This window comes from Triticum aestivum, chromosome 3D (genome assembly GCF_018294505.1).
Source record: "Triticum aestivum cultivar Chinese Spring chromosome 3D, IWGSC CS RefSeq v2.1, whole genome shotgun sequence".
Classification (NCBI taxonomy): domain Eukaryota; kingdom Viridiplantae; phylum Streptophyta; class Magnoliopsida; order Poales; family Poaceae; genus Triticum; species Triticum aestivum.
Window position 1 is genome coordinate 276113724 of NC_057802.1, and position 9653 is coordinate 276123376.

Consider the following 9653-nt stretch of genomic DNA (forward strand, 5'->3'; position numbering starts at 1 on the left):
TTAAGTTAGTATAACGAGTGTGGAAAAGTGGTAGTAGGAGTTGCGGAATTGTCCCTAAGCAATTGACTACGTTACTAGACCGATAGCAAGTTTTATGTGGGGGAGAGGCCACTGCTAGCATGTCATCCCTTACTTGGAATTCTATGCACTTATGATTGGAACTATTAAAAAGCATCCGCAACCACTAACGTTCATTAAGGTAAAACCCAACCATAGCATTAAGATATATTGGTCCCCCTTCAATCACGTATGCATCAATTTCTATGCTAGGCTGAAGTTGCCGTCACCCTAGCCCTCCAATACATAGTCCTATCAACATACAACTAACCTTATGGTGTGATCCACACGCGCGCTCATATGATGGGCACCAAAGTACAAGAACATAACCACAAGGAAATTAAACCAACCATAGCAATTCACCAATCGCTGATAGGACAACAAAAATCTACTCAAGCATCATAGGATGGCAACACATCATAGGATAATAATATGAAGCATAAAGCACCATGTTCAAGTAGAGGGTACAGCGGGTTGTGGGAGAGTGGACCGCTGAATATAGATGGGGAAAGGTGATGAAGATGTTGGGGAATATGACGGAGGTCTTGGTGTAGATCGCCGCCATATGATGATTGCCCCGGCGGTGTTCCGGCGCCACCGGGAGAGAGGGGGAGAGAGCCCCCCTCCTTATTCTTCTTCCTCGACCTTCCCCCTAGATGTGAGAAGGGTTTCCCCTCTGGTCCATGGCCTCCATGGTGGCGGAGGGGCAGGAGCCCCTCCGAGATTGGATCTCTCTCTCACTGTTTCCTTCTGTTTCTGCGCTCTCCGATTCTGGCCTTTCAGCGTTTCTTAAATTCCCGAAGATCCGTACCGATTGGGCTAAAATTTTAACATGATTTTTATCCGGATATTAGCTTTTTTGCGGTCGAAGAAGGGCACTAACCGCCTTACGGGGTGCCACAAGGGCCCAGGGCGCGCCCTACCCCCTGGGGCGCGCCCCTGCCTTGCCGCCGCCTGGGGCATCGTCTCGCGTTGATTCCACTTCCCAAAATTCACATATATTCCAAATAAATCTACGTAAGTTTTTATCCCGTTTGGACTCCGTTTGATATGGATTTTCTTCGAAACAAAAAACATGCAACAAACAGGAACTGACACTGGGCACTGGATCAATATGTTAGTCCAAGAAAATCATATAAATTGTTGCCAAAAGTATGCAAAAGTTGTATAATATTGGCATGGAACAATAAAAAATTATAGATACGACGGAGACGTATCAATTCCCTCTTAATAGTATGGGTTTCCTACTACTAAAGAAATAAACACGTAGAGAACACCGTCTTCGATCTTTTCCGTCTGGAGGGAATGCCTAATCGTCTTGTATCCAACATAGAGTACCTGAAGAACTTGGCACACGATTAGACCAAAGGTGAGTTGTCATCATCACCAAAACACAAAGGCGGGAAATGCCCTAACAATCTCCCCCTTTTGGTGGATGATGAAAACTACAAGATTTGCACTGGAAGTCTAGAAAATGTAGACGGGCTCCCCCTAGATGTGTGCACTATTTTGATTTTGCCTTTGGAATGCAAAGTCACACATTAGGATCAATGCTCCCCCTAGATTTTGTAGACCAACCAATACGAATACCTGAGAAGATAGACAATAAGCATACATGTAGAGTGTAAATACTGGTAAGAAAGAGAGACAAAACTTAATGAAAATACTATAGGATAGATAGGGAACACATGTCCCACACCATGCAAGTCTCACACCACAAGGTTCACAAACTGAAGGAAAGAAAATAGAAGTTCAAGTTCAACTCTCAATGCGAAGCAAATGAAACACACAACTCCCATGCAAATCCTGAGACCTAATAGAACTCTCCCCCCCTCGGCATCACCAAAAAGGAAAAGAGTGATCCTAACGCCCCGGAGCTCAGTAGTCCTCCTCTGACTCCTCGGTCTCATCTGGATCACCATCTTCAGACTCCTCATTGTCCTCCATGATATCATCAGCAACAGCAGAAGTGGAAGTAGCAGGATGGTCAGAGGCCTCATCATCAGTACATGTGCTCTACTCACATATCCACTTGTCCTCTGGAGTGATGCTCTTCTCGGATCCACTCTTCACTGGCATGTTGAGGTGCTTCATCATGGAAATTTGTCGGTGCCAAGCAAGCTTCTCATTCACATGTGCCTCATACAACTTCTTCTGAATGTGAGACTGGAGGCAAAACGTCTTCTTCACCTTAGCGGTGAGCTTAGTCACCCAAGAGGGCTTGGCACCCACCTCCATCTCGAAATCCTCATCATCTGAAGTGGCATAGACATCCTTGGGATCATCAGCAGGAAAGCAGGGCTCGGCATGCTTCGTATTCTTAAGTTGCTTGACCTCATGCACGGTGAGGTTATCTGGCGAAGTGAGAGGCTTTCTAGGACGACGAACAGCCAAACTGAGTACAGAAAGCACATGACAAAGAGAGCATAGATGGGAACCTTACGGTAGATGACCATGATGTACATCTCCTCCCATAGCCACTTGGACACATCAAACGTAGAACCAGAGCCCACTTGAGTCTTCATAGAAACAAGCAAATCAACGACGCACCCATAAATCTCATCCTGATTTCCAACCTTGGGTAGAAGCACATTCCGAAACACACGGTGCATGATATCATATACTTTCTCAAGATCCTTGGACTCACCAATGATGCCTCGCCCACGAATATATAGAGGATCAACCTTCTCCCTAGGCACGGAATGGGCATGGTCGTGAGGACGAATGCCGCCATTCCTGTCGAGACCGGTATCATCATAGCCAAGAGCATTGCAGAAAGCTCTCCAAGGCACTTGAAAGAACTCATCACGGCACATGAAAGAGAGAGAGCGCGATCATCCTCTTCACCAAAATAAACGGTTGCATAGAACTGATGAATAAGCTGAACATCGAAGTCCCAGTTGATAGACATGAGCTTGATCAAATCAAACTCCTCATAGAGAACCAACGCCTCTCCAAAGTACTCCATGTTGTTCCTCCAATGGTCAAGGTCAATGGTCCACTTCTTGGTATACCGATTCTTGTGATGCTCGAACAACTCATTGACAATCCTCACTTGCATCTCATTCTGGAACTGAATAGTGGTCCAACGTGGGTCAACCGGAACCACATACGAATTCCTCTTCCGGAAGGTTTCCCAGTACTTTGCCTTCCACTTGTGCATAGGAAGGGCAACACGCTGCTTGGCAGCGACATACTTTTCACGGTGAGTTGTCTTGGTGGGAACCACAACCTCATCTTCCACTTTAGACTCAACAGGGCGCTTGCATCTACGGGCTCGCTTCTTGGTCTTGGTAGGAGGAGCAGAGCAAGAACCAAAGCCACCTGCACACACATGCACACACACGGGAAGCACACAAGAGACCCAGCAGAGATGAGAGGATTGCACATAAGAACGGATGAATATATTGCTTGTGAATCAGAGAAGATAAAATAGTGCAACATGGTTCAGGAATGTAAGTGCTAGTTATCGACTAGAGGGGGGTGAATATGCGATTTTTATGAAAGTCTTCAAAACATGGAAGTTTAGAAGACAAACAATAGAGATGAACCTAATAACATGCAGCGGAAGGTAGACTACACTAGGCAAGCCATAGTCAAGTATTCAATGAAGTGAAAGCTCGAAGACTAATAGCAGCTAAGTAGTAATGATCAGGAAGGAAGATAGTATGAAGCCAAACAACAATAGAAGTCGCACAGTGAAGTCAAACAGGTAGCACAGACAGGCAATGACTTCACGAAGACAAACTGTAAGTAAAGAGAGGGAGAAGATATAACCAGTCGCTTGGTGAGGACAAGGACTTGTTGGACCAGTTCTAGTTGCTGTGACAACTGTACGTCTGGTTAGGGAGGCTGAGATTTAACTCAGAAGACCGCGTCTTCACCTTATTCCCCTTGAGCTAAGGACACCCAGTCCTCGCCCAGTCACTCTGGTAAGTCTTCAAGGTAGACTTCCAAACCTTCACAGACTTCGTTCACCGGCGATCCACAATGACTCTTGGATGCTCAGAACGCGACACCTAACTGGCTGGACGATTCACAGTCCTCAAGTGTAACAAGTCTTCAGGTCACGCGGACAGAAAGACTTCAGTGATGCCTAACACTCTTTGGCTCTGGGTGTTTGGGCTTTGTCCTTGCAAGGATTTCTCTCTCTCAAAAGCTTCGAGGTGGGTTGCTCTCAAACGACAAAAGCCATGCACTAACTCTGAGCAGCCACCAATTTATGGTGTAGGGGGTGGGCTATTTATAGCCACTAGGCAACCCGACCTGATTTGTCCAAAATGACCCTGGGTCACTAAGGAACTAACACGTGTTCCAACGGTCAGATTTCAAACACACGCGGCAGCTTGACTTGGGCTACAACTAAAGCTGACTCATCCAACTGTGGATAAGATTTGCTTTCATTGTCTTCGCTCGAAGACATAGGATTTGGTTGAGCATCACTTCAGTCACTCTGACTTTGTTCACTGGGACCCCACTTAACAGTATGGTGGTTCCTACGACTCAACAAAGAAGAAAGGAAACTACGAAACAACTATGTCTTCACACTCCATAGTCTTCACGTGAATGTCTTCTTGAGTCATAAGCTTCGATGTGATTGTCTTCACATACCACCATTGTCATCAATGTCTTCATACATTTTTAGGGGTCATCTCCGGTAGGTAAACTGAATCAATGAGGGACTACTACCTGTGTTATCCTGCAATTCTCACAAACACATTAGTCCCTCAACCAGGTTTGTCGTCAATACTCCAAAACCAACTACGGATGGCACTAGATGCACTTACAATCTCCCCCTTTTTGGTGATTGATGACAAACTGGTTGAAGTTTTCAACGGGGATAAAAGTATGTGAAATTGTAAAGGATTAAGGTATTGTCTTCATAAGTAGCAAAAGGCTCCCCCTGAAGATGTGCATATAAGTATTTTGCTTTTGGAATGCAAATGCACATGGTAGGTTGTACTTGTGGAGATCCTCTTCAACTTATGAAGGCAATTCATCATGCATGATAAGACATAACGAAGATAATGACATGCATAATGAAAAATGGATGTCTGCAATATGACTTCATGCGGGATTTATCATCGCATATGCGGAATTTATCATCGCATCACAGAATTGCAGAAAAGTAGCAGGCGACCATCAAGTTTAAGTGTTACAACTCAAAGGACCAAAAAGGTTTGAAGACATAGAGCCTCTACTCGTTCCCATGAGGAGTAGGTGAAGCAGCAGGGTCGTCGTTGAGGCTCGGTGGTGCAGAAGAACTTGGTGCAGTGTTGATACACGCCGAAGTTGGAGGTGGTGAAGTAGCATCATCTTCGTCATCAATGACTCTGGCATTAACAGTTGCAGCTGAGGATGAATAGTCAAAGTCTTCAAGAGAGGGAGTCCGACGCAAGACAACGTTCCTGGGAGGAGTGGAATCAAACTTGAATCTCTCTGTGAAGCCATCGTCTTGAAGATCAGCTTCAGCACTGAGCAATGTCAGACTCTTCCATGACCTCCGACAGGTTCCATGAGTGACAAATGCATTCTTGGTGGCAAGATTGCGAATGTGGTTGACGTCCACCAAGAGGCTTTGCATCTGACGCTTCAGCCAGTAGTGATGCTTATCTTGCTTTTGATGCAAGGCAACGAGAAGCTCTCGGTCATTGAGAACACGAGAACGCTTTCGAGGCCTTTGAGCTATTGTACTTTCAGTGGCTTCAGTATGGGCACGATGAGGTGCACGAGTATTGCCAGCCAAAGGATAAACACGAGTGGCAGCCAGAACTCCTTCAATGGGCTGAGTGAAGCTTTGATGATCAGCATTGTGAAGATAAATAGGCTCCTTTGCAGGCTCTGGGTAGATGGCTTCGACAGACATATCAACCTCTCGCAAGAATATCAGATGGTTGCGCGCAGACGGCTGATAGTTGACCGCAGAGTGAAGCTTGATAAGGCGCATAACCCATGGAGCATAGAATTTCAATCCAAAAAGATCAGAGCCAGATGCAGCCAATTGCCTGATGAAGAAGTCTTGAGCATTGAAACTGATGCCATTGAAGATATATAAGGCCAATGTCTTCATTGCTCCTTTAAGCTTCACTGCAGAGGAATGTCCCTTGACAGGCCAGAGAGTTCGCCTGATGATATGATAAATAGTGCAGGGCAGATACTCTAGGTCTTCAACAAAGAATTCCCGTGGATATTCAGCATCGCGTGGCAGTGGCTTCATCATGCTCAGCATTTGGCTCATGTTGGGCTCAGGCTTCTGGAAGATGCTTTCCAAAGCATTGCGGTGAAGCTGACAACCAGGTTCATATAGTTCACCTGGAGTGGGCAGACTAGAGAGCTCAATAATGTCAAGAGCTTTGGCTTCGTGATGAACATTGCCTGTCATCCACTCAAGGATCCATGTCTTTGGATCCCTGTTGTAGCCGCGAATGTGGAGGGTGGCATAGAATTGTAGCAGAAGCTCTTCGTTCCAGTGCTCTTTGTCAGTCACAAATTTTAGCAGACCAGCATCCCGGAAACAATCAAGGGCTTCTTCTAAGCAGGGCAGTCTAGCAATAGCTTCACAGTCTAGTCGCATACGGGGAAAGATGTGCCCTTGATCATAAAGAACACATGAATAGTAACTGCGCTGCTGATAGCTCCAGAACCGATCAGATGAAATTATTGGCTTCGAGTAGGGGTTCTTGGCACTGTCAAAGAAGGTGTTGTGTGCAATGAAGCCATTTGCATTGAAGGATCCTGTTGAAGTTGCAGTACCTGGAAACCTTGGCAACCTTGGCTTAGGCTTCTGGACCTGAGGCCTGTGCTCTACATGATAGTAAAATTGTGGACCTGCAGCAGGTGGAGGAACCAGAATGGGCCATCGGACAGTAACAAGCCGACCATGATCAAATGCTTGCTCAGTGGTGTATGGCCTTGGAGGTGGTACAGGAGCAGTGCATGTGCATTAGCTTCAGGCTGCAGATTGGCTTCAGGTGCAGCATTGGCTTCAGGTGCATTGACTACTGACACCACATTAACTTCAGGCGCCACATTTGCTTCAGCCATGACAACGTCATTGGCTTCAGTATTGGTGTTGGTGGCCGCCTCAATGTTATCAACCTCCACTTGAGTAGCTGGAGGGTCGGACACGTTCTCCTCGAGAACAAATTCTTGGTTGGACGGGGGTGTAGCAACACGTTCTTCTTCTTGACGGGGTTCTTCTTGTTCATCGGCTGATGCAGCCGGAATGTCTTCAGCGGCTTTGGCTTCAAACTCTGAGATGTTCACAGTTGGAGTGCTTCAGGAAATACTTGGCGTGATACTGAGTGGTGCTCTTCTCCTTCTGGAACACTCGAAAGAGTGACTTGTGGCCTTGGTCCTTTGGGAAGCCTGTGAAATGCTGGCGATGCTTGTGGAGATGGAGTTGTCTGGGCCACAAAGTCTTCATCATCAAGCACCGGAGTGGTGACCTGAGTTGGGGGAGTACTTGGTGATTCTTTTTCATGGGGGGAGTCTTGAGGGTGATCAGCCCATGAATCTTCCTGAGCAATTGGCATCAGAGGACGACCAATGCTGATGAGTTCGTTGTTCATTAGAACAGGCGATGATACCAATTCATGCTCGATCTGAGGAAGGACTTCATCATCAACTACATTGTCTTGGGGACCAATGTCTTCAGCTGCGGTGTGGTCAACAGCTGGATCTTCTTGAGCTTCAGGAGCCTCTGTGGTAGCAAGCTCATGAACTATCAACCGATGCTCTTGGTGTGTGGACGCAGGACGAGCAACTGAGATTGGCTCGACTACTAGGGGCTCTGAGGGAGCAGCCCGATCTTTCTTCTTAGTTTTTCTCTTCTTGGTTGGTGGAGCTTCATCAGTGGTGTTCTTGGACTTGCGCTTTCTGGCTTCGACTTCGGCTGTCCTTGTTTTCTTGAGTTCTGAAGCTACTGTGGGGACCTTTGGCTTCACGCCTGTCATACTGGCGGGGAAGACAATGCGAGGTTCTTCCCGCCTGGATGCTTCAGCTTGGTCCACAGCAGGCTTCTTCTTCTTCTTGGCAGCCATCTTGGGGTCACTGCCGGGACGCCCAAGTGCCTTGTGCTTCTCGGCTTCATTGTAAGCTTGAACACATTTGGCAGCGAGGAGTTTCATGCGCTCGCGAGAACCTTTAGCTTCGTCACGTTTCTTGTGAAACGCCTCCTTGAGCTCATGCATCATTTGCTTGAAGTTTTGGACATCAGTCACACTGAGCTTGGCCATATGCTTCTTGAACTGGGCTTTTTCATAGTCAATTTTGTTCTTCAGTTCGACAATTCTCTGAGCTAGAGCCAGCTCAGGAGCAATGGCTCCATGGAAGGAGACGCTTAGGCCCATAGGAAGCTGAAGATCATCAAAACTTAGGTTTGGGCTATCAAACCACTCATCAATGAACTTGTTCAGGACGTCCACATCAAAAAGGGGAAGATCGTTGAAGATTTCTGCCTCTTGCTTGCTCTTTATTAGCAGCTCGAGAGCATCGTTGCCAAGGTCGTCATCACTTGATAGATCAATGGCTTCGTTCTCATTCCTCATAACAGTAGCTGGGGTCAGTTCTTGACCAGAAATTTGCATAGGCTTCTTCTTCTTCTCTATCTTGGAGATGCGAGAAAGATCTTCAGAATGCACACTTGGTGCAGGAGGAGCAGTGGCCAGAGGCTTCGCACGCGAAGCTCTTGGTGCAGTGGAGGGCTTTGAAGCCTTGGATTTATTCTGCTTTTGAGGCTTCGGTGGAGCAGGCGCTTCATCAGAATCAGCGTCATCTGCAGAGTGCTCCACGGCTGCCCCTTGAACCATAATGTGAGTGATGAGACCTTCAAGGTTGTAGAAGGGCCCGACGATATTGGGTTCAGCATCGCGTGTGCCATCGGCCCGAGGAGCAGAAGGGCCGGGGTTGAAGTCTAATCCCAGCGATTTCTTGTTCTCTTTGGCCGATGCCTTTGCAGTCTGAAAGTTGCACTTGAAGAGATTATCGTCACGACACCATATCAATGATGATGGGTCGGCATTGGCAGGCTGTGGTCCACGGACCATACAGGGGTGGAAACCCTGAGCAATAGCTTCAGCTCTGTTCTTGGGTTGAAGATTTCGAAAGAGAATATCCCCCCAAGGACTCTTGATGGCATTCTTCTCAGCATACTCCTGGGTCACAAATCTGTATTTGAACCATTGCTCGGCCCAATATCTTCGAATCCACTGGATTCGAGTTTTGCGCTGATTATAATCCTCTTCTGGATCAGTCTTGTACAACTCATAGAGATCTGGTGGCAAATCCCTTGATGTTCCCCCACGGCGCTGCCTGCCGCCCTTCCTTGCAGACTTTTCTGTGGCCATGAAGTTCACACTGAATGGCTTCAAAACTATCAAAGTCTTCCGTCTGCTGGTCAGACAAGAACTAGCTTTGGGAGAGTTAATGTGATGCTGTAAGAATTCTGCAAATGAATGCAGACTGTGAGAACCAAGGGATTCTCCCATGGACATGTACCTGTGACAGCATTAGAGATGTGAGGGAAGGGGAAGAGGTCATATGCATTCTCAGAAGATTTTGAAGATAAATCAATTTAGAAGACATTGACGTCATAG